The following is a 26,142-nucleotide window of genomic DNA, read 5'->3' as shown; positions in this document are numbered from 1 at the left end:
CTGTTTTGGAAGAAATGCAGCCAGAGTGTTCTTTGGAGGCCAAGATGGCCAAACTTCGTCTCTCATACTTCAGATTTATTGTCAGGAGGGACCAGTTGCTGAAAAAGGATATCATGTTTGGTAAGGTGGAGGGTCAGAGAAAAAGAAAAAGAGGAAGACTCCCAACGAGATAGATTGGCCAAGTGGCAGCATCAATGTACTTAAGCATGGCAACAGTAGTGAGGTTGGCCCAGGATTGGGCAGTGTTCATTCTGCTTGCTGTGCATAAGGTCTCTAGGAGTCTGTACTGACTCGATGGCACCTAACAACAACATTTCAAGGATGTGGAGGGAAAAATATGTTAGAATTGATGCAATACAGTACGACTGAAGTCTACTTATTTCCAAATTCCAGATGATGATGTTTTTGTGGGATAATCCATTGTTTGTTGTAATGACGCAGCAAATTACACTATAGGATTCTTAGTCCCTGACCCAAACATTAAGCCATATTAAGGACTTTGAGACTATATGACAGGTTATTTATACGTGGTGGTGGTTATGTGCTGTGGAATTGGTCCGACTCATAGCGACCCTGCACAGGGTTTCCGATGCTTTAAATCTTTACTGGAGCAGAAAGCCTCATCTTTCTCCTGCGGAACAGCTGGACCTTGATGTTCGCAGCCTGATTCGTAACCACTAAGCCACCAGAGCTCCTTCAGCAACTCTTTTTATCCTTGCTGGGGATCTTTCCAACTCTATAGCCTCTAGACTCTTGTTATCTTCCCTTATCACCCTCCCTCTAAAAGCAACACACCCATATGTATTCACATACATACACAGGGCTGAAGACAACTTCCTTATCCAGAAAGACAGCTCTACCATAAATCTCTCAGGTGTGGCAAGTACCTCTTATATACAGAAAGTGTGGTTGTATCAGTAAATGCTTGGTTAAATGAAGAACAATGATCCAAGTTCCATTTTCCTATCCTTATCTCATTGATCAGGAGTCCTGGTATGGCTCTGTAGAATAAGCACTGGACTGCTAGCCAAAAGGTTACCAGTTCAAACCCACCAGCAGCATCTCAAAAACTCTATATAGTGTCGCTATGAGCTCTGGTAGCGTAGTGGTTACGACTCGGGCTGTGAACCGCAAGGTCAGCAGTTCGAAATTACCAGCTGCTCCGCGGGAGAAAGATGAGGCTTTCTACTCCCGTAAAGATTTACACCCTCGGAAACCCTGTACAGGGTCGCTATGAGTCGGTTCCGACTCCACGGCACATAACAACAACAACATGAGTCAGAATCGTCGCAATGGCCCTTAAAAACGACATCTTATTAATGGATCTTAGCTGAAAGCAGAGAATATCAGAATGGTGTTTACATGTGTTTTATTGACTATGCAAAGGCAAATCAACTCTGTGAATAGTAACACATTGTGGATAACATTACAAATAGTGGTAATTCCAGAACACTAAATTGTGCTTATGTGGACCCTGTATACAGAAATCAAATGGCAGTCATTATAACAGAACAAGGGGATGCTGCACGGTTTAAAATCAGAACAGGTATGTTGTATCCTTTCACGATATTTATTCAGTTTGCATTTTGAGTATATAATCCAAGAAGTTGGACATGTGAAAAAAACATGGGGATTGGTGGAATGCTCGTTAATAACCCGAGATATGCAGATGACATGATATAGTTGAAAGTGAAGAGGACTTGAAACATTTACTGATGAAAATCCAAGCCTACATTCTTCAATATGAATTACAACTCAGTATATAAAAAAAACAAAAATCCTCACAACTGGACCAATAATAACATCATGATAAACAAAGAAAAGATTGAAGTTGTCAAGGATTTCATTTAACTTAGATGTACAATCAATGCCCATGGAAGAAGCAGTTAAGAAATCAATATATTGCACTGGGCAAATATGTTGCCAAAGACTCTTCAAAAAAAATGGTAAAGATGTCACTTGAAGGACTAAGGTGGGCCTGATCCAATCCATGGTATTTTCATTCTCTCATAAGCACAGGAAAGTTGGGCAATAAATAAGGAATACCAGAGAAGAGCTGATGCCTTTGAATTATGGTGTTGGTGAAGAATATTGACTATACCATGGAATACTTTAAGAACAAACAAATCTATTTTGGAAGAAATACAGAATGCAAGAATGTTGAGAGACCAGTCCCTGGAAAAAGTCATCATGCTTATTAGTAAAGTGGAGGATCAATGAAAAAGAGGAAAGTCCCTAACGTGATGGATTGATGCAGTAGCTACAAAAATAGGCTTAAACATGGCAATGACGGACTGTAAGGGTGGTGTAGGGCCGGGCGGTGTCCATTCTACTGTACACGGGGTCACTATGAGTAGGAACTGTCTCAAAGGTCACAAATAACATCTGGGTGGTATGCTGTGGAGTCGATTCTGACTTATAGCAAGTGACCCTGTACAGGATTTCTGAGGCTGTACATCTTTACGGGAGCCAAAAACCTCATCTTTCTCCCACAGAACAGCTGGTAGTTTCGAACTGCCGACCTTGAGGTTAGCAGACCGATTCATAACCACTACGCTACCAGAGCTCCTTAGTTGACCTCTAATACTTGCATGTTGCTTCTTGAAGGCCCTTCTTTGGATCCTATGTTCTCCTAGTTTTCCATCTATCTCAGAACCTCTTCCCCAGCCTGCCTTTAAGTGTTGTTGTTAAGTGACTTTGAGTTGGTTCCAATTCATAGCAACCGTATGTAGGGTTTTTGAGGAGGAGCTAGTGAATTTGAACAGCCAATCTTGTGGCTCAAACCGACTTTGCAGTCCAGTGCATTATCCCACAGCACCATACCAGGACTCCTTCGCGTGTTGTTGGTAAGTGCTGCCACATCAGTTCCAACTCATTGTAACCCTATAGAGGGTTTCCAAGGAGTGGCTAGTGGGCTTGAGCCACTGACCTTGCAGTTCAAACTGACCTTGCAGTCCAGCACATTAGCCCAGAGTGCCACACTCCCTGATGCTCTATTCTTCCCCCATATCTCTCTCTTAAGTGGCCTTCTCTCAGGATCGTAACCAAAATTCAATGACCAAGGTAAGACATACAGTAGGAAAGGGCTTCAGCTACTAAATCTAGTCAATAAACATTTATTGAGTGCTTATTATGTTCAGTTCTTGCTAGGCACTAGAGACATAAAATGAAGAAGACATAGGCTTCACCCTTAAAGAATGAGCAATCTACTAGATCCAGAGGGCGTGGAGGAAGGTAGAATCTCCACTGAGTAGTATCCCTCAATCTGTCTGGGTGGGGCTGATCAGAGGAGATGGGGATAGCACTCATGTGGTACAATAGTGAATAATTACTATCAGGACTGACTGTGAGGGTTGGAAATGTAGAGGTAGATGTTTTGTAGGAAAAGGAGAGGAGTGGTTGACTTTGCAGTCCAGGAGTGGAGGTCCCTGGGACCATCAAGGGAGAAGAGCAGAGTGCAGGATCCTACCCAGAGAAATACTGACACCAGAGATGGAGGTAGAGAGGATGATGTGGAAAGATGGAGTTGCTGGGGTCTCTAGCTAGACCCAGAGAGGGAGAAGGGCTGTGTGCTGACAACCATGGGGCAGGCTTGTGGGGTGTACCCTTTAGTTGGTTGATGATGCAAGGAGGGGATTGTAATCATGGCAATGAAACGATATACAATAGGATGAATGTAAAGCTAAAGTTCTCCCGTGTAAACTATCACATAATTCACAATAAACATTAAAAAAAAAAAAAGGGGAAATCTAGTAAATCGCATACAGACAATCCAGTATTCTTTTTGGAAGCCAATAAAGGAGTCCTGGTGTGGTGTTGTGGGATAAAGCGCTAGACCGCAAGGTTGGCTGAACTACAAGATCAGTGGTTCAAACTCACCAGTCACTCCTTGGAAATCCTATACTGGGTCATTATGAGTTGGTTCGGATTTGATGGCACTTAACAGAGAAGCTCTGAGCTGTCTCAAATGAAACCAAATCCTTTTCAGTCGTACCAGACTGACTATACTCTAAGGCAAGAGTTTCTAACTAGCATACAATAATTTTGTACATTCTTCACAGATTTGTGACAAAATTTAGATCATTGATTGTACAAAATTGTTATTGCTGTCCAATGAGATAGATATATTATTTACAGTAATATAAATATGTGTTAGGTAGAACATTTTCCTAAGAAGGTGGTATGACCAGATTAAGACACTATTACAACTTACTGTGATTTAGGAAGCAAATGAATAAGCAAACAAGTATGATTATGGAAGCTTACACACACACACAATGTGAGGTACTAAGCAGTAATTGTCTCACTATAATTATTGTACAATGTATATATTACATTATCATAATTATATAATGTACTTAACACTGTTTCATATATTTAATTCCTTTTAAATGTGCCTCTAAAACTTGTATCATGGACTTCCATTTGAGTATGACAAATAAAATGGAATGGAATCTGACTACATAGAATCTCATTAAAAAGATGATAAAGAAATAAAGACATGAATCAAAAAGGCTAGTGGGCATTGCATTTATGTTAATGGTGGTAGAATGGTTCCAAAGGCGATAGCAGGGTCACCGAATATAATCAAAGAAGATAATTAGCGACGCTGAGTTGTTAGGTGCCGTTGAATCAGTTCCTACTCTAAACAACCCTACGTACAACAGAACACAGCACTGTCTGGTCCACACAGTCATTGCTATGCTTGAGCCCACTGCTGCAGCCACTGTACCAATCCATCTTGCCAACAGTCTTCCTCTTTTTTGCTGACCCTTCTCCAAGGATTGTTCTCTTCTGATAATATGTCCCAAGTGCCCAAGATGAAGTCTCTCCATCCTTGTTTTAAGGAGTATTCTGGCTGTACTCTCCCAAGACAGACTGTTTGTCTTTCTGGCAGTCGCTGATCTATTCAATGTTCTTCATCAACATAGTAATTCAAAGGTATAATTCCTCTTTAGAGTTGGTTAATTGGAGTATGTTTTGTTATGTATATTTCCACCACAATAAAAAAACAAAGAAATGGTGTATATCGATGACATCTTATATTCGGTGAAATATGGTGGATGGGTTGAAAAGGAAAAAAAGTGACAATTAAAATATTACAGACTTACAATGTATCCTACTTTCAGAAATATAAATATGAGGAAGAGGAGTCTGTGGGTAGGCACCAAAAGTTAAGCTCTTGACTATTAGCCTAAAGAGGACAATTAGAATCTACCCACAGACTCTTCAAAAGACAGACCTGGAGATTTGCTTCTGAAAGGTCATAGTTTGTTTCTAGTCTGCAGACAACTGTGCTACCATAGGTCAGAATGGACTCGACAGCAACTAACAACAAAAACGAAAAACAATCACATTACTATGTAACAATATTAACACACACATAAATTTAGTGGCTTAAAAAAAATGAGGAATAAAATTGGGGCTTAAAAAATGTTACTTTTGGAAATGACAAAATAACATACTTATTTTCTCAAAGAACATCCCATCTTACCCAAACTCCTCACCCCACACTAAAATAAACTTTAAAATCAGTAGAGTTACAGCACAGCGCTTTAATTTGCTAGTGGTATCCCTACATCCTCCTCCAAGTACACATAGCATTAGCTAGAGTACACCAACCTCTCCTGTCCAATGTGAAGCAAGGTGTCTCGTTCTATAAATATTAATCATAGAATGAATAAATATTTCTGTTTGTGACTTTTAGAGTACTTTGTTCCCTATAGGTTCTAGTTACTAACATGACATCATATGCATGGATTTATAACCTGTACCAGTCAAGGATCATACTGCAAGAACAGAAACCAGCTCTGTCTAAGCAGAAAAGAAGTTGCTCTGAAGGTAATCCACACATAGACTCTCCCGAAGGACCAGAGAACTGAGTTTGGAGGTGATGTGGTTTAAAATGATGACACAGAATCAGTTTAGTAAAGACACTTTTACTGCTTCCAGGAGTCCTGGTGTGGCATTGTGGGTTAATACGCTGGACTGCAAAGTTGGTTTGAACGACAAGGTCAGCAGTTCAAGCTCACCAGCCGCTCCTCAGAAACCTGATACAGGGTCGCTATGGGTCAGAATCAACTTGATGGCACTTAACAACAACAACAACAACAACAACTGCTTCCACCAGGCATAGACTTTGGTGTTGGCACTACTCATCCTCCAGCTCTTAGGAAGGGACAATGCTGACTGGAACATCTGTCCCTAGGTACAGGCTGGGTCAGGGGCCCATGCCTATGCTATGGTACAAGGAAACTAGGAAAGAAGCATCTGGCACTTTTATATTCTATAGTGGGGAGTGGGAGCCGCCTCATAATGTAATAGAGCCCCCAATATAGGAAAGGGGAGTCAGATGCCGGTGTTCAAAAGTGACCACTCTACACTTGCCTTCAAAATGTTTTCGAAAGCCTGGAGAAAGATGAAGCTTTCTACTCCTGTAAAGATTTACACCCTCGGAAACCCTATACAGGGTCGCTATGGGTCGGAACCGACTCGATGGCACATAACAACAACAACAACAACAAACACATGCTTAGTAATGACAGTACACATAGAGTACTCAGTGTGAGCATGTGTCCACCTCTCCTCGTTGCCTACTATGATTAAATGTGCTGTGAAATTTTGGTTTAAAACCTGGACACATGTCTATTTTTATGGCTACTCAATCTGCTAAACTGTACACTAAGCATTTCAAGCATGATCTTAGATAATTAAAGAACATCTGGAAATAGTCCTTTGAATTTAACCCAGTGTTGGTCACAGAACAGATACACTTAAATTGGTGATGAACTACCTAGAGAATACTTTTTGATAAGTAGAAAAGAATAAGATATTCATTACAGATCCAGGAAGGAATAGACAATAGTTACATAAATGTTACTAAGCTAAATTAAACATTGGCAGATTCCTATGTAAGTGCTTGGGAACTCATGTTCAGACATAGAAGGTGATTTTAAAGTTCACCTAAGTCAATATTCTATTCATAAGAATATTCACTATTATATCCATAGAAGTATTACATCCGTGGGGCTCTGTAGGATAAGAATTGGACTGCTAACTGCAAGGTCGGTGGTTCCAACTCAACAGGCATTCCTTAGAAACCCTATACAGGGTTGCTATAAATTGGAACCTGATGGCACTGAACAACAAAAAGTGGCCCAAAACAGTTTGCTTCTGACTTTTTTTGATCTGAATTCTATCCATCTATGAATATAACCAAAGATAGCGTTAATTTCATATGAACTGTTTGTTAATGCTCAAGTGAGTGAAAACAATTCTTTAAATTTTTAAAATCTAGGACTTCCAAACCATGAATTTTAGAACCTAAGTAAACCTCACATCCATTTTTTTCAAATGTAGTCTTTGTTTCTGTTTTGGTTCTGGGTTAAGGAATATCAAGTTTAATCCTGATTGTCATGCAAGTTAACTATCCCTTTGAGCTTTGCATTATCAGCAAATCTGTTATATTTACGCTCTATTTATAGCTGAGTCACTGATAAAGCTGTAGAAATGTCAGGGTTGGAGCTCTAAAGCAGTCCAACAAGAACCATCTTCTGCATCTATGAACAGTCTGTGTTGGTTTTCTGCATCTATGAACAGTCTATGTTGGTTTCTGCATCTATGAACAGTCTATGTTGGCTTCTGCATCTATGAACAATCTATGTTGGTTTCTGCATCTAAGAACAGTCTATGTTGGCTTCCACATCTTTGAACAGTCTATGTTGGCTTCTGCATCTATGAACAGTCTTTGGGTACAGATGATCAACCCAACTATGAGTCCATATCCCAGACTTCATATCCATAAAGATTACTCAAGATCCTACTCTACAGATGTGCTCTAAAAACAAAATACGTAAAAACTTGATGAATCTAGTTCTACTTTAAATAGTCTAGGTCACATACAACTTAAAGATATTAAGGAGCTCTAGTAGCGTACTGGTTACAAATTTGGCTGCTACACTCAGGGTCAGCAGTTCAAAACTACCAGCGGTTCTGCGGGAGAAAGATGAGGATTTCTGCTCCCATAAAGATTTACAGCCTCGGAAACCCTATACAGGGTCACCATGAGTTGTTACCGACTCCCCGGCACACCACCACCACCAAAGATATATTAGGGGAAATTTCTGATACAGTACAGAACTCATTAGTAACGCAAAAACTATAGCCCAGTTCATCTGTTTTATAAGTGCTTATTTTCATATATTAGATTTGCATATTGGGGTATATACAGATTACATATAAAGTAATTCTACATTAGGACTTTTAACAAAGGCTTTTTAAAATTATAACTAATTATGTACATAATTTACATTTTATTTAAAACGCTTTGATAAATGCTTAGCATTTTAAGGGATTAGGATTAAACTTTTCATCTAAAAACAACTGTTTAAGTTTCTTGCTAATTAAAATGCATTCCAAAACCAAAGAGAGATAAATGTTCTACTGAAATATGGAATCTCTGGAAAATCTGGCTGCCAAATTCTCAAGAATAAAATCTTTTTACTCTCAAGATTTTAGAATCTTTTTCCAAAGGAAAAAAAGAGAGAAATGGACCTTATAATAAATTCATCCCAGAAATAGATTGCTACTTTAAATATTTATAATGCAAATTGGTAATGTAAGAAAGATTTAGGGAACAGGGTTCAACATCTCACTGATGTTATTTATTAATCCAAAGAACATCTGGGGAATAAAAAAATTATCAATTTCATCATGAATGAAATCTTCAAAATATATGGCAAACTCTTCAACTACTTGTACAAGGAAACTTAGGAAGGAGATTCACAGCGGTTGGAGTAAACTATATACCAAGCACTCTAATTAACCAAGTCCTAACTACAATAATTGGGAGTCCTGGTGTGGTGCTCTGGGTTAATGCACTGACTACAAAGTTGGTCTGAACTGCAAGGTCAGGAGTTCAAGCTCTTCAAGCTCGCCAACCGCCAACCGCTCCTCAGAAACCCTACACAGGCTCACTATGAGTCGGAACCAACTCGATTGCACTTAACAAAAACAACAACAATTACAATAACTGAAGGCTCCCTGGTGGCACAAATGGTTAACTGCTCAACTGATTAACAAAAAGTCAGAGATCCGAAGCCATCAGTTGCTCCGTGGAAAGAAAGTGTTGCAGTTGACTTCTATAAAGATTTATAATATTGGAAATCCTCTGGGAGCAGTTCTGCTCTGTTCTATGTTGTTGTTAAGTGCCATAGAGTGGGTTCTGACTCTTAGCAACCATGTATAGGGTTTCTGAGGTTTTTAAAAAATCTTTGCAGGAATAGAAAGCCTCACCTTTCTCCCGCAGAGTGGCTGGTTGGCTTGAATCGCGACCTGTTGGTTCACAGTCCAGTGCTTATCTTATGGAGCCACTACATCCCCCAGCTCTGTCAACCAGGGTCACTATAAATTGGAATCAACTCAACATCAGTGAGTTTGGTTTGGGTTGGGTTAATACCAATCATTAAAATGAAAAGTATGTTTCAAAAATGACATTGAATTGGCAGCTTTTAGTTTGTTGGAGATTAAATTTTTAAAGGGTGTTTAACGAGCTCTCCAGGAGTCACTGGGTGATACAAATGGTTAAATACTTGACTGCTTGGTTAGTGGTTTGAACACACCCAGAGGTACCTCTAAAGACAAGCCTGGGAATCTGTTTTCAAAAGGTTACACCTTGAAAACCTTATGGCGTGAGACTATTTTGCTACATGGGGACTCCTTGAGTGGACTCAACTCAACGGTAACTAACAACAACAATGAGCCTTCCTTAGACATTAACCATAATAATCATCTTGCTTTGCACCACACAAAAAAATAGCAATCAGAAAATTAAGCAAATTGTAAATTATTTTTATAATATCTGAAACACCATTAGGACACACAGATATTATTTGAAAGCAAGAAGAGGATGGGCTGTCTGGTTTGAAATTCAAGGAGATATGTGAACCCCTGAGCCCAAAGACACTGACCTAGCCACTGGGGGATAGAGTTGAGAATGTAGCAGCCAGCTGATTTGAAGGGCGGAGTGGTGTGCGAGAACTCCCAGGCTCGCACATTGGACCTAGTGTGGATGGCTTGCTGACCAGAATTTGATCAGATGAAGATAAAGAAGTATGTTCCCAGGGAACAAGTGTAAATTGCTACAACATGATGAGGTTGCCCAAAATTCCAGCTGAATAGGGAAGGATTCTTCATATCAAGGATCAAGCATGTACACTGGGTTGACAGGGATGGCAACTTAGATCAAAGTTGGTGAGGGGTGGTTATAAAGGCACAAAGTGGCTGCCTTACAAGCTTTCATGAGGATACTTAGTGTCAGAACAAGGGGAGTAAGACAGAAACCCTACTGAATAGTTTTCCCCTTGTCCAGATGGGTCTGATGAGGAGGCTAGGATGTTATGATTCAATTATAAGCAACTGTTTTCAGGTCTAATTGCAATTGTCACAACTGTAATTGTAGAAGAGGTGCAACTAAAAGTGGGGAGCAGTTAATGTGTCATTTCAGGAACAGGGAACCCTAGAACCATCAAGAGGGGAAAACCTGAGCAGCACAAGAGATCCTAACCAGAAAAACAATGACAACAGAGATGGTAGCAGAGGCGATGGCATAGAGAGGCAGAACAACAGTAGGCCGTGGACTGAGACTAGCAGTGTGCGAGCTAGCATTGGAGGCTAGCTTGCAAAATGTGCCCTTTGGACACTTATATGAATATATATTTACGAAGTGGTATGTGTGCCGCAAAAGAAAAAAAAAAAAAAGGTAATAGAGCTAAGTGTGCATGGAGGGGATTGTAATCATTACTATGATTTACTGAATGTAAAACTGTTGATCTGCCCTGTAAGTCTTTACTTACTCAATACCCAATGAAAGCTTTTAAAAATTAGAAAAAAAAAAAAGAGAGAGAGAGAGAATCGTCTCACAAGAAAGACCTTAACTAGTTGGGAGCATCCAATGGGCTCAAGCATGGTAAAATTGTGAGGTGAACCCAGGACCAGGCAGTGTTTCGTTCTGTTGTGCATTGGGTCGCTATGCGTCAGTACCGACTCGAAGGCACCTAACAACAACAGTTACTTCATTACACATTTTTTTAGCATAGGATAACTTTGATGATTTAAAGAACTGATTATAAAATATGAAATGGAAATTTTACCACACATATGGATAACTAAACAGGGTTCCTAGGATGACTAGATTTGTTGACAGAAGTGTAATGAGAATGGCACTATTGTCATCTGCTTGATTTTACAAACTGTTTTGTTCAATAAAGGAATAACTGTTCTTTATATGGACTACACTAGTTTGACCTTCAACTTCCCTAGAAACTTGCCTCTGCAGATCAATAGTGAAAGTACCTGCTAGGTCTTCAAAGACAAATACATGTGGTGTGCTACTTTTTGGAATTAATTGCATTTGGAAATTCTAAATAGGTACTCTCTGATACTATAACCATATGGTCATTTTCACATAGTGCTATTTCTGTTCAATCTACATTCTTTCCATCTTCAGAAACTGTTTCCTTAAAGATAGCTGGACCAAATAAAAAAATTACTGCAATTTAATGTCTTTTTCTACTTGGAGTAACAGATTGCCTAAAACCAAAGCATCTGCTTATCTTATTTTCAGGAACATGTGCCAGAAGTAACTGAATATAAATCAGCATCTCAAATATTACATTTTAAATACCTACTTTTTTTATAAAGGATTAAACTTTCAAATAATTTTATGAATCAAAGTGTATCATCCCCCCCCCTAAAATTTTGTGTTGTAAATCCTAACCTCTAGGCCTAAGGTTATAATCCATTTCCGAATGAGTTGTTTTTGTTATGTTAATGAGACAAAATTAGTGTAGGGTGTGTTTTGAGTCCATCTCTTTTGAGATTGTTGCTGATGTTATGTGCCATGAGTCCCTTTCAACTCATAGGAACTCTGTAAAGGATTTCCAAGGAGCAGCTGGTGGGTTTGACCTTCCGCTTCTGATCTTGTGGTTCTAAGTCCAGTGCTGATCTACAGCGCCACCCCAGGAGTCCTAAAGAGCTTTAAAAAACATGAAAGAAATAGGGCAAGAGAGATGCCAAGCCAATAAAGATCACCCAGGAACAAAAACTCAAAGAAATGACAGAGAAAGCCTTCCCCTAGAACTGGCACCCTAAATTTGAGCTTATGTCCTCATAAACTGTGAGAAAATAGGTTTCTGTTTGTTAAAAACACCTACTCATGGTATTTCTATTATAGCAGCACTAGATAACCAAGGCAAATAGTATAGCCAGTATTATGTAATGATGACTTTTTATCTAAGGAGACTGGAAAGATGCAAGTGAGCATTTAGGTATCAGTCAATGGGCAGACCAGCAACTTTAATAAATGTAATGAGAATCACACAAGTACCATTTACCAATCCTTTTCAACAATTTTAAATCTTTCTTCTAGAATCTCCTTTTCACTTCCCTAAATCTCAGCAGGCCACTCTGTTCTCTAACTGATATCATTAAGTAAAATCCTCCAACTTCCAGTCCATTCCTCTTCTTTCTTCTCCAGATAAGGTCTCACTGTTTTATTCAAAGCCAGTTCTATCAAAATCGCTGCTGTTCTTACTCGGACTGGAGCCATCTAATAGATTTCAGTTTCTCTCCCCAGGCTGCCAGAGTGGGACCCACACAGACTTCTGACATAGCAAATCCCGTATCTTATGATTTTGCTGTTGTTGTTAGCTTCCCTAATTGGCCCCAGCTCATGGTGACCCCATATACAACAGAATGAAATGTTGCTCATTCCTGCCCCATCTCTATGATCAGCTGCAGAATGGGGTTTCATGTCCTTATTTTTTGCCAAGCCTTTCTTTTGGAATCCGGAAGTTCTATTGTAACCTGCTCACCATCATAAAACATGCAAACCACCACTGATAGATGGCTATGCATGAGATTCATTGGCCAGGAATCAAACACAGGTCTCCTACATGGAAGACAAAAATTCTACCACTAAACCACCATTGCCCCATTTAACTTATCATGTGACCACTTCTCCCCACCCCCACTTATCTTAATATCCTTAGCACCTTTCACCAGCAAGCAGAAGGGACTCTATAAATGTGTGTTGAAGTGAAACTACTCACACTTTTAAGCATGAGTTCTTTTCAAGAGCTTAAACCAGAACTGTGCTTGTCCTAGATTACAGAACAGCATACAATTTCTGTTCCATTTAAGCTTCTCAACCCATCAGTGACCCAAAAAGGAGGAATGAGACCATTTCAGTGACTAGGATTGCTAGGTAAAATACAGACTGCCCAGTTGAAACTGACTTTCAGATAAACAAGGAATAACTTTTTTAATACAGGGATATCCAAAATATTGTGTGGGGCATTCTTATACTAAAATAATTATTCAATAGTTTCAACTGGGCATCGTGTATTTTTTCTTGCTAAATCTGGCAACCATATGTGTGACTCTTAATGATTCTAAGGAAATGCTTCCTTAGAACATGGGAATTTTGCATGTGAGTTCTGCAATTAGCAAGATTTTGTCTGGTAATGCAGTTGGGTTTTTCTGTGAGCATCTCTAGGGAGATCTGTAACAGGATGTAGGAAAGGCTGTTTATTATGTAACATTTTCATTTATATTGCTAATTTCATAAAATTCCCTTCCAATACAATCTATCAGTAATTTTAATGCAAAGAATATTTAACATTGTTCAAAAATTTTAGACAGCTAATATTCATGAACTTATTTGTATGCCAGAGTTAAATCCTGACCCTATGTATTAATGAGGAGCATAGTGGTTCCAAACAATAAGCACTGAATTGCACACTACAAGGAAGATTCAAGGTTTGAGCCCACCAGCTGCTCCTAAGGAGATAGCTGAAGCTTTATGCTCCTGTGAAGATTTAAAGCCTTGAAACCCTATACAGAGTTACTATGAGTAGAAACCGATTCAAGGGCACTTAACAATAACAAATATGTATTAACAACTTAAGATTTGTCATAATGTAGTATTTGCAATTAAACCAGCAAAGCACAATAAGGAAAATCTTTCATTTGAGGATTTTTTTCATTTCATTAATCGAGCATAGCGATAAACACCGTCCTCATTTAAGGGTTGAGGAGAAGCAGCCAGGCAGTCTGAGGTATAACTGCAGTGGGTCTCTGTTGGAAGAACCTTTCCTAAATGTGAAACATCTGAAAATATAAATACTTCAGCTCAATTGCATATAGGCTGACAAGAGAAAAAGAGTTGGCTCTTTAAGCATTGCATACTAAAGACTTGAAATTTGGGTTAACAGAAATTCCTCAGAGGTCATATAGAAGGTTACAACCCTGTCTTACCAAAGGGAGGAAAAGCAGGCTTTTTTTTTTTTTTTTTTGTAAAGGAGTATCATTTTAGGTTATCAGTTGTTATGCTTGCCAGTTCACTGATTGATGTGAAGGTCCAATGGAATTTACAACCCAAGTGTAAAGAAAGATGTCATACAGCCTGTTCCAATCTGGAAAGTTCTCTACAGTATTGGGTTCTTCCTTCACAGTTCTTGACAGTGATTAAAGAGAAGAGGTTTATTTCTTACTCCTATGAACGAGATTAAAGATAGAGAAATATCTCCAGTGTGTTGGGATGGATGGGTGAACCTTTGTCAAAATTTCAACTCGACTGATCTCAGAGAAAACTTTAAATAAAGAATGACTAAGTCTGCTGTAACTACGTGGTGTCATAAGATGATAATGAATTAAGATGTTTGTCCCAACGCAAGCACACTACCTGTTTTCCACCATATTGGCAACTCCAGTTAAGGATGGTTGTCAAGCTACCAGCAACCAGCACAATACGCACACGCACTGCAGGGATGCAGAACAATGCCTGGATGACTGCCCAAAACTGGTCTCTCCCAATGACCGACTCAATTTATGGTACCAATCTGAATCTCAGTGAGGGGTACAGCGTCATTTTCTTAGGTGGAGGGGAGAGCAAAGGAAGTCATTTGGAAAGCTCTGAGTACTGGTTGGGGTTTCCACCTGCCCTGTGAAGAGCAGAGAGTCGGATAAACATGTTCATTAAACTTGAATTGAAGCAAGCCAGCCTGCGAGGTCGTTCCTGAAATATTCATAAGACGTGTTACCGGACTCTCGCGCTGCCCTCACCCACACTTTGAGGGGGGAGGCACCCACAACAGCGCACCCCACCAACACATTTCCACTGATCTTCTTTTAAAAGCTCCATCAGCTGTAGCTCCCCACCGATCTGTTCTATTCTACCTGCCCAGGAAGAAGAGACACTCTAATAAGTGAGGAGTTTCCCAGCAGTTGGAGGAGGCGCGGCGCGCCGCCCCTCCCCCCACCCCCACCTGCCAGCTCCTCTGGGTTCACAGAGCGGAAGACCCCCCAGTCCAGCATATCCACCAACCCGATTCCCTTAACCTTCCGGTGCTAAAGTCGGCGGAGGATCGGGTTCCTGGGATCCGGATCAACTACAGCCCCGGGCGAGCAGCCCTTCGTCCCGCCTCCCATTTTGGGTTCTGCCAGGGCTCCCTCCCCCGGAGTTCTCGGCGTTCAGTCGCTAAGCGACCTGCATCGAGGCCGAGATGCAAGCAGCACCTTGCGCCTATGTGCAGCCTCTTGGGTTTTAATTTTGGGGTGAAAAACGGGGAGAGGATTACTCTCCTAAGGTACTCTTGGAGGTACCCTGGAGGCCCTGAGCCGAAGCTGTGTGCCCCTTCATTCAGGCCCCCTTTTCGGTCACCAACCCTTAGCATTTCTGCTTCGCCCCAGACGCAGCGTAGCTCGCTTGGTGTCTCGCATGCTCGCCGCCACCTCTTTCCTCTCCAAGGGCATTCGCCCATCGTCCCTCACCCCTAGGCTTCTCGGGGGTCGGTTCTCGCCGTTGCTTACCTGGACTTCTGCGGCGGCAGGTTCAGCAGGTCCCGACGCGCGGCAACCCTGTCTCCATCCCCGCCTTTCCCAGGCGTCTGGGTTGCGCGCTGCGAGGCGGCGAACAACGCCGTTTGTCCCCGGCGCACAGGCTGGACAGAGGCAGCCGCGGCTGCCGCACAGGCTGCGGGCGCGGGAGGATCGGGGGCGGGGCAGGAATCTGGGTCGCGTGAAGCCGAGCTAGCCGGATGCACCCAGGGTGGCTGGCAACCGGGAGGCGACGAAGAACAGCCCTGGGAGGGCGTGCAGAGGTTTCCCTGGGAGCGCGACGCGGGCGGCGACTGAGCATGCCCAGTCCAAGCGCCAGGGGCGCGGGGTGGAGGAGGGATCGTGACACCCCGCGCAGGAGTCTGAGGGTAAAGGGTTAAATCTGCGGACCAGGATGCTATAGATAGAAGGCAGAGTTGGCTACGTGGCCCAGTTTAACTAACCCTTCGGAAGCGCCCAGGACTGGAAGACTGGGACCCTTGCAGAACCTGTCAAGGAATTCCCGAGGAGTGCTGGAATGAGGGCACGGTTTGTTCTCCCCCTCCGCTACCTCCCCAGAAAATTGTGTAGAATCCAAAGTTTGCCTTTACCTTAGCTCCAATCACCCTTACCTAATCAAGTGAGTCCACATCCCACACCTCCACCCCTCACAGCTTTGCTGTGCCTGGGGACCTCCCCAGAGTGCTCAGGCAACCCCCACCTTTCCCAACCCCTGGATCAGTCCCGGTCAAGTTCTCAGAGACAACTCTTTAATTAGGTGTAATTGAGAGATCAGGTCAAACCTCTCAGGTCTCATGTCTGCATTTCATCTAAGGCTTCAGAAACAATACCTTACCCCAGGGGTGGTTATAATGGGAAGAATTATAGGCACCCTGGTCAAGGGCTCTTTGGGGAGTATTACTTAGGATACTGAACGTGGGCAATAGCATTGGTCTCAGAAACCACTTCCTTAGTACCAGCATGCTTGTACACACAAGGAGAGTGGGGCCTTTCTGTGGAATTGTAGTTTATGTTTGATAAAGAACGTTTTTTCTATATCTAATCAGATGATTTCTTATATTAGAGGTAGTTGGGGCTGGGGAAAGAGGATGAGCTTTGAGGTTGGCCTTTCAGTTTTGTTTATTACCTCAACAGATCACCTAGCTACTCTGTACCTCAGTTTCCTCCTCTAATTAATGAAGGGTGGTGATTGATACCTGGGTTGTTTTTAGAATTAAGTGGGCAGTGTAGTCACCTAGCTCGCTGTTATTTGAATAAGTCTCCAAAGGTTCCACCTCCACTATTCTTTTTAATAAAAGGTTGTTGTTGTTGTTAAAGTGCTGTCAAGTTGGTTCTGACTCATAGCAAACCTGTATAGGGTTTCCAAGAAGGAGCTGGTGAGTTTGAACTGCTAACTTTGTGGTTCAAAGTCCAGTGCTGATCCTACAGGGCCATACCAGGAGTCCAGATTCTTAAGTGGTGAATATATTTTTATGTTCCCTCCTCAAATTGTTGTTGTTAGGAAGTGCTGTCAGTCAGTTCCAACTCATATCGACCCTGTGCAGAGTTTCCAAGGAGTGGCTGGTGGGTTTCAACTGCTGACCTTGAAGCTAGCAGTCCAGTGCTTATCCTACAGCACCACATAAAGACTCCTCATATAAAATAACCCCAAAGCCTGATGGCTTTAATTTTCTGTCATTGTTAAAAGCATTCACTATTATCTACTTTTCTTACAACTCTCCAGTTTCTTAACTTCCTTGAGTAAACCTCTTGAAAAAATTGGACCAACACCATATGCAAGTTCTCTTTTAAGAAAAAAGCCTTTCCAAAGAGATTCATTAAAGACATGCTAATCACATGACCGAAGGTTTCCAGTCCACCTTCTTTTACAAATAATTTTATTTATTTGAATCTTTCTGTGGTCCCTGTTGCACATTTACTGCCTAAAGTAAAGTTTACGTTGTATTTTAGATCTTCAATAAAAGTTTGTGGAATGAATAAACGAATGTATGCAGGTACACATCCATCCTACAATCTCAACTCCACTTGTTACCTCAGAGCTTAGTTTTTTTCGAATTGGTCTTCCTACTAATTCTAGAATTTATTTACCAGGCTTTGGCTGATTTTTGCCTTTTCCCACTCTACTAATTTCCCTCCAACCACAATGCCACATACATCCCTCCACTTCTGGATTCACAGAGCTTTGTGGAGGAAAACCTTAACCAAAATGTATTAAAATTTTGTGGTTTTAGCTAAAACCTACACCTAAAGCAAACCCACTGCCTACCAGTCCATTCTATCTCATCTCATAGCTTCCTTCTAGGATAGAGTAGAACTGCTCCATAGGGTTTCCCAGGCTGTAAACCTAGCAGACACAGACTATCTCATCTTTCTCCTTCAGAAGGTGAATTTGAACCACCGACCTTGGAGTCCAAGGCCTGGCCCATTCCACAACCAGGGCTTCTTAAAGCCCATAAGTGCTCACGATCATCTATAAATCAATCAATATCACTGTTGCTTCCTTTAATCCAGGGACTGTTGTTGGTAAGTGCTGTTGAGTCACTCCTGACCCATAGTGACCCTGTATAGGGTTTCTGAGGAGCAGCTAGTGAGCTTGAACAGTCAACCTTGAGGATCAAATCGACTTCGCAGCCCAGTGCATTAATCCAGGGGTGGGGAAACTTTTTTTCTGCTAAAATTTATAACATCATTTGCAGGCCATAGAAAACTATCAACTTAAAAATTAGCCTGCTATATTTGTTCAAAAGAAACTAGCGTAGTGATTACTAGTTGAGCTGCTAACCTTGAGGTCAGCAGTTGGAGAAAGATGAGGCTTTGTGCTCCTGTAAAGATTTACAGAGCCTTGGAAATCCTATATAGGGTTACTATGAGTCAGAACCGACTCCACAGCACACCACCACCACCACCAAGGAGGCCTACAGGGTCACTACGGGTCGGAACTGACTCAACAGCACTTAACAACAATAACAAGGAGTCCTGGTGTGGCACTGTGGGATAATGCACTGGACCACAAAGTTGGTTTGAACTGCAAGGCCACTGGTTCAAGCTCATGAACCACTCCTTGGAAACCCTATACAGGGTCGCTATGAATTAGAACCGACTTGACGGCACTTAACAACAACATATTGTGATGGCTGGGACTCCTAGTGTGGCACTGTAAGATCAGCACTGGACTGTGAACCAAAAGATCAGCAGTTCAAACCTACCAGCTGCACCTTGGAAACTCTACATAGAGTTGTTATAAGTTGGAACCAACTCTATAGCACCTAATAACAACAACAGCAATGTGATGGCTAGAACTGCAGTTAGTTACCTTGGCAGGGCCAGAACAAATGACTTTGAGAGTGCTATACCCCTGGCGAGTCCTGGTGTGGTGCTGTGGGCTAATGCATCAGACTATGAAGTCGTTTGAACTACAATATGCATGGTTCAAGCTCATCAGCTGCTCCTTGGAAACCCTATACAGGGTCGCTATGGATTGGGATCAACTCAATGGCACTTAACAACAACAACAATACACTCTTGGACCAGTGGTTCTCCACCCCTGTTCTAATCCATGATTTTAAAAAATGTTCTCTTTTTCACTTTACTACCTTCCCATGTTTCTAACAATGCCAATTCAGCTCTACCCCTGCACCCGAAAAGAAAAAAACAGTTGATTCTGACTCATAGTGCACAACTAACAAACTATTGTGTGTAATCCAGCTTCTAGGATCTAGGACTACATATAGAAAATTGTATAGGATTTCTGGTAATAGATGTGTTCGAGATAAATTTATTTTTGGATTACTCAAGGACATCCGCGGAAGTTTCCTGCTTTAAAACTTGCAGTGATGCAGGTCCATATAGTTTGGAAGCAGTTATTTGTGTGAACGAAGTAAAGTGTTTAGTGCAGTTTGCAGGAGCAATGTTACATAATGTTAAGGCATCAGCCAGGAATTAGAGAGATCTGGGTTTAGTCTCTCTCATTTTTACTTACAAAGTGAGGATGACCGTAGGAGTATCTACCTCACTGTGTTACTATCAGAATGAATTAATGATTTGTAAAGTGTGTAGCATAGTGACTGGCCCACAAGTGTTCAATAAATATTAGCCAGGAATCCAGCTGCATTATTTTGAATTTCAAAAACTTACAATTTGTCTATGAGGTCAAGTTGGTTGTGTTGTTTAAATTTCTGTGTTTTTGTTGAGTTTCTTTCTAGTTGTTCAGTCCTTCATCGAGGTGGAGTATTAAGATCTCCTACTATTATGTAGCATTGCTATTTCTTTCATTAATTCTATTAGATTACACAGAGCTTGATTCGCATGAGAGCAACAGAGAGGGTAGGTGAGGGAAGTGAAATTTGAAGTAAAGATTCTTCCATGGAGGAAACAGTTCTTCCTCAAAGCCCATCCAAAATGGCAAAGTAAAACTGATGAGGAAGGGAAAATTTAGAAGATACTTTGACTGCCTTCTACTTAGACTTAATATTGACCAGTGGGTCACAGATGTGACAGATGTTGGGTATCTTTTCCAGACAGGTAGATAGACTCCTCTGCTCAGGAAAACTCTTACAGAACATCATACTTAGGTATTTATTTGAATAAAAATTTCGCCACCCAGAAGTTTCTTTCTTTAGCAAGGTAAGATTGAGCAATGGGGTAAGTGGTATTTTCCTGCCTGACTGTTCTGTGGGTGGAGTTGAAGGCATGGCCCTTTATTTATTTTCAATCTAGTCTTAAGCATTGAAAATTGAAGAATTGGCACATTGGAGAGTTGTTTTTTTGTTTTGTTTTGTTTTTGGATACACGTTCTTTGGAATGAAACTAGAAAGAAAGCCTCGTGTTGTTTCTAAGTACCAGCAAGTTGGTTGTGACTCATAGACGCCTATATAGGATTGATGAGAAACAGCTGGTGGATTTGCACTGCTGATCTTACAGTTAGCAGTTCAGTGCTTATCCTACAGTGCCACACCAGGACTCCTGAAACGTATTGTTGTAAAGTGCCATTGAGTTGGTTACGACTCATAGCAACCCTGTGTAGGGTTTCCAAGGAGTGGCTGGTGGGTTTGTTCAGAACCACCGACCTTGTGGTTAGCAGTACAGTGCTTATCCTACAGTGTCACAGCAGGACTCCAAAAAGTACTAAGTCTCCTCTAATTTTGCTTGTTATGGAGTCCTAGTCAGCAGTTCAAACCCACAAACCATTCCTCGGAAACGATACAGGGTTGCCATGACAGCACTTAACAACAATTTTGCTTGTTAGTTAATGTAAAATCTAGAAATGAATCTAAGTCCACTCTGGCTTTCAGGTGGTGGTGGTGTGCCGGAGAGTCGGTTCCAACTCAAAGCGACTGAGTGCTGGGTTTCCAAGGCTGTAAATCTTTATGGGAGCAGAAAGCCTCATCTTTCTCCTGCGGAACAGCTGGTGGTTTTGAACTGCTGACTGAGTTTAGCAGCCCGATTCGTAACCACTACGCCACCAGAGCTCCTTGGCTTTTCAGTAGAATGAACTTTATAGACCCATGGAGTTCTGGGTATGAAATTGAAGTGGCATTTGGGTTTCACATACCTATTAATATCGATAGTGATAAGACTGTGACCAGGATTATGTGAAAGTCAATCATCTTGCTTTAAAATGCTTTAACCCAAGGCATGCTAAGATTTGTTGACAGGCTGTTATGGCAGTGGCTCTCCCAACAGAGGATTTTTCATGTAAAGATGCAAATCATTTATAATCATTTGCTGAGCAACTACTGTGTATCAGGCATGATACCAAATATTGAGGGAACAAATATGGATAAAACACAGTCCATGAATTCATATTCAGATAGAGAAGCAAGTGCACTTACACGCAATGTGGGCTTTTTCCTCAAAATTTGTTTCCAATTTAGAATCGAACCACGCTAAACTTCTTTCTCCTGCCACCTCAATTGTCCAGTCAGACTCCTCTGTGCCTGCTTTTGTTCCATTGACTCTGCTACAACATCACCCATATAATTTCTTATTCATGCTACTTGCATATTCTCTTTTTCTTTGGTTAGATTTGCCAATGGTTTGTCAATTTTATTAATCCTTTCAAAGAACCAACTTCTTGTTTTGCTGATTGTTTCTATTGCTCTTCTGTTTTCTATTTAGCCTTTAATATTTCTTGTCTTTTGGTGACTGTGTAGGATTACTTTGTTACTCTTTTTCTAATTGTTGGTGATTTTGGATTAGGGTGTTGATTTTGGTTCTTCTTTTTGGATATGTGTGTTTATTACTATAAATTGCCCTCTGAGCACTGCTTTTGCTGTGTCTCAAAGGTTTGGGTGCATTGATTCTTATTTGATTCAAGGAATTTTTTTTAAATTCATTTTTTATTTCTTCTATTTCTCAGTAATGGAGTCCTGGTGTGACGATGTAAGATAATGCCCTGGACCGCAAGGTTGATTTGAACGGCAAAGTCAGTTGTTCAAACTCACCAGCCACTCCTCAAAACCCTTTACAGGGTTGCTATGAGTCGGAACCAACTCAACGGCGCTTAACAACAACAAAAACATTACCCAGTAATGTTTAAACAGGGTGTTATTAAATTTTCATATATTTGATTTTTTCCCTTGATTTTCCTGTTGTTGATTTCTAATTTGACAGTATTGTGATGTGAGAAGATGCTTGTAGTATTTTAATGTTTTAAAATGTGTTGAGGTTTGCTTTGTGGCCTAACATATGTTCTATTCTGGAGACTGTTTCCATGTGCACTGGGAAAGAATTTATATTGTGCTGTTGTTGGATTGATTGCTCTATGTATGTCTCTGAGGTCAAGTTGGTTGATTGTGTTGTTTATTTCTAGTTGCTTTGTCCTTCATCAAAGGTAGTGTATTAGATCTCCTATTATTATTGTAGAGTTGTCTATTTCTTACTTCAGTTCAGTTAGAGTTTAATTTTGTAATTTGAGACTCTTTCATTGGGAGCATAAATATTTATTATGGTTATGTCTTCTTGTTCAATCTTAATATAATGTCTTTCTTTGTCTTTTATGCTGGCTTTTGCCTCAAAGTCTATTGACACTCCTGCTCATTTTTCATTTCCATTAGCTTGATCTATTTTTCTCCATTCTTTACTTTTTTTTAGTCTATTTTTTGTCTTTGTGTGAAGGATCCTGTTTGCTTGGTTGGTTTTTAATCCATTGTACTTATTCTTTGTCTCTTAAATAGTGCGTTTAATTTATCTACATTCAGTATAATTATTGATAGGTATGAATTGATTAAGGAACTCTGGTAGCATAGTGGTTACAAATCAGGCTGCTAACCTTAAGGTCAGCATTTCGAAACTACCAGCTGTTCCATTGGAGAAAGATGAAACTTTCTGCGCCCTTAAATATTTACATCCACGGAAGTCCTATACAGGGTCGCTATGAGTTGGAACCGACTCCACGGCACACAACATCACCCCCACCATGGAGTCCTATTGTGGCACTGTAGGATAAGTACTGGACTACTAACTGCAAAGTAGGCAGTTTAAAACCACCAGCCTTTCCTCAGAAACCCTACATAGAGTTGCTATGAGTTGGCACTTAACCACAACAATGTTAATTCTATGTTTAACTGTTTTTTAAAAACAAACTCCTTTCCACAGTGGCTGCAGCATTTTACATTCCCACCAGCAATGAATGAGGTTCTAATTTCTCCACATCCTTATCTCCACATCCTATTTTCTGTCAATAAGGCATGTAAATAGATAAACTTAATGCAAGAGAGTAAGTTATGAACTAGAAACATGGATAGATTTCTGACGGAAGCCCATTGGAATGTGCTTGGATCTTCTTTTAGTATGTTCAGGTATTCCCTATGCACAACAGAAAGTTTCCACTCAAGAGCATGTCTCCTCTTAGCTCAGTGGCATGTCACAGCAGTGCCCTGTTACTTGTGCAGTGCAGGTATATAGGTCATTCAGAAGGTTGTGGCATTGTATTTCATAATATCCTGTGTTTAAGTGTATTAATCACAACGCAGAGCAACATGGAGAGCTGTGCCTTTGAAAGGCTGACTTTTCAGCTCTTGAAATTCCAATGTAATCGTGTGCTTAGAGAGCCTGTTCCTTCTTTTGTTATTGTAGAAATGGCATTTAGTCTATGAAGTGTCTCTGAAACACAACAGTGTTAATTTTGAAGTCACAATTCATTCACTTGACTTCAACTCAATAAGTACCTCTTGAGTGCCTGCTAAAACCAAGACAAAATTCTAGGAGAGATTCCACCTAATTAGATCTTTAAAAAATTCATTGTATCCCCAAAATAATACCTGAGAATAATAAAAACATAATAATGGTAAAAATAACTAACACACATTGTGCTTATTCTGTGCTAGGCAGTTTCCTAAGAACATTATATAGTAACTCATTTAAAATGACATAGGGGCTGTCACAAGTCTCCCACCTAATTCTGTTTTCTATTGTCTTGGAAATAAACAGCATGAGAAATTGTGGTTGAATGTGCAAGTAAAGACCCCTTTTAAAATTCCCATTTTATTTGCCAGATCACTTCAACCAATGTTTCCCTAGGGCCAGTATAGAAGGACGTGCAAGAGATGGCAGGATTAACAACAGTGTTTAAAAGCAGACTGGTGGTGGTGGTTATGTGCCATGGAGTCGGTTCTGACTCATAGCAACCCTGTACAGGGTTTCTGAGGCTAAAATCTTTATGGGAGCAGAAAGCCTCATCTTTCTCCTGCGGAACAGCTGGTAGTTTCGAACTGCTGACTGTGAGGTTAGCAGCCTGATTCGTAACCACTATGCTACCAGAGCTCCTAAAAGCAGACTAGTAGCCATGATAACAGAGAGTGCTTCAGAGCCACAGGGGCCCCAAGTAGGTGAACCAGTATATCTATTTATTTATAACATCTGTGCTTTTATGACAGTTGTAGTATGGTGCAATGCAATAAGCACTGGCCTGCTAAGAACAAGGTCGGCAGTTCAAACCCATCACTGCTCCTCAGAAACTCTATGCAAAGTCACTATGTGTTGGAACTGACTCGATGGCACTTAACAGTAACAACAATGCTTTCATGAGTAGTTCTGGTATGGTCCTTTAGGATAAGCCCTGGAGTGCTAATCGCAAAGTCAGTTTGCTAATCGCAAACCCACCAGTCGCCCCTCAGAAACCCTATACAGGATCCTTATGAGTCAGAACTGACTTGATAGCACTTAACAATAACAACAACATGCTTATTTGAAACTAAAGGCATACTTCAATTAAATAAAACAGAATTCAATTTTATTTTGTCTGCTCTCCTTTTGCCTCTAGATCAAAGTTGGGGGTGACTGGGGTCCTTCATATGTGAATGTTGCCAAGTATCCAAAAATAAGTAAGATGAGGAAAAAGCAGCCAAGAGAAAAATCTAAATTGCAACAGCAATGCCGTTGTGCTTTATGCATCCAATGTAGAGACAACTTCTGGTAAAGGAAGTGAGTCGCGAATTATCCACAAAGGCATTTTTTGTTGTTCTTCTCATGAAAATGGCAGAAAAATTCACTACCAGTCATTCTACTGGAGAAAGATGAGGCTTTATGCTCCTGTAAAGATTTACAGCCTCGGAAACTCTATGCAGGGTCGCTATGAGTCAGAACCGACTCCGTGGCACGTACCCACTAGCATATATATATTTGAAGTCCTGATGTGGCACTGTGGGTTAATGCGCTGGACTGCAAAGTCAGTTTGAACCTTAGGTCAGTGGTTCAAACTTACCAGTCGTCCCTTGGAAGCCCTATACAGGGTTGCTATGGGACGGAACTTACTTGACGGCATTTAAAAACAACAACAAAACATATTGTTGTTGTTGTTAGGTGCCATTGATTTGGTTCCAACTCATAGCAACCTTATGCACAGCAGAACGAAACATTCTACCCAATTCTGGGCCAACCTCACTACTGTTGCCATGCTTGAGTCCATTGTTGCTGCCATTTGGCCAATCCATCTCGCTGGGTGTCTTCCTTTTTTTCTCTGACCCTCCACCTAACCAAACATGATATCTTTGTCCAGCGACTGCTCCCTTCTGACAATATATCCCAAGTCTGAGAGACGAAGTTTGGTCATCTTGGCATCCAAGGAACACTCTGGCTGCACTTCTTCCTAAATGGATCTATTGGTTCTTTTGGCAGCCCATGGCACTTTCAATATTCTCCTCCAACATCATAACTCAAAAGCATCAATTCTTTTATGGTCTTCCTTATTCACTGTCCAGCTTTTGCATGCATATGAGGTTATTAGAAATACCATGGCTTGGTTCA

General features: G+C 40.9%; 1 protein-coding gene across 1 annotated transcript in view; it reads right to left on the bottom strand.

The window, feature by feature from the left end:
- The window catches only part of ELMOD1 (ELMO/CED-12 domain containing 1), an 81,514-nt gene extending 65,326 nt beyond the window's left edge, over positions 1-16,188 (bottom strand). Inside the window, exon 1 of the mRNA XM_006833795.1 lies at positions 15,871-16,188. The gene's annotated coding sequence lies outside the window, so the exon portion shown is untranslated. The remainder of the gene's footprint in view (positions 1-15,870) is intronic.
- Between the last annotated feature and the right edge of the window lie 9,954 nt (positions 16,189-26,142).

Source organism: Chrysochloris asiatica, unplaced genomic scaffold (assembly GCF_000296735.1).
Source record: "Chrysochloris asiatica unplaced genomic scaffold, ChrAsi1.0 scaffold00008, whole genome shotgun sequence".
Classification (NCBI taxonomy): Eukaryota; Metazoa; Chordata; class Mammalia; order Afrosoricida; family Chrysochloridae; genus Chrysochloris; species Chrysochloris asiatica.
This window is presented reverse-complemented; position numbering and strand designations above follow the sequence as displayed.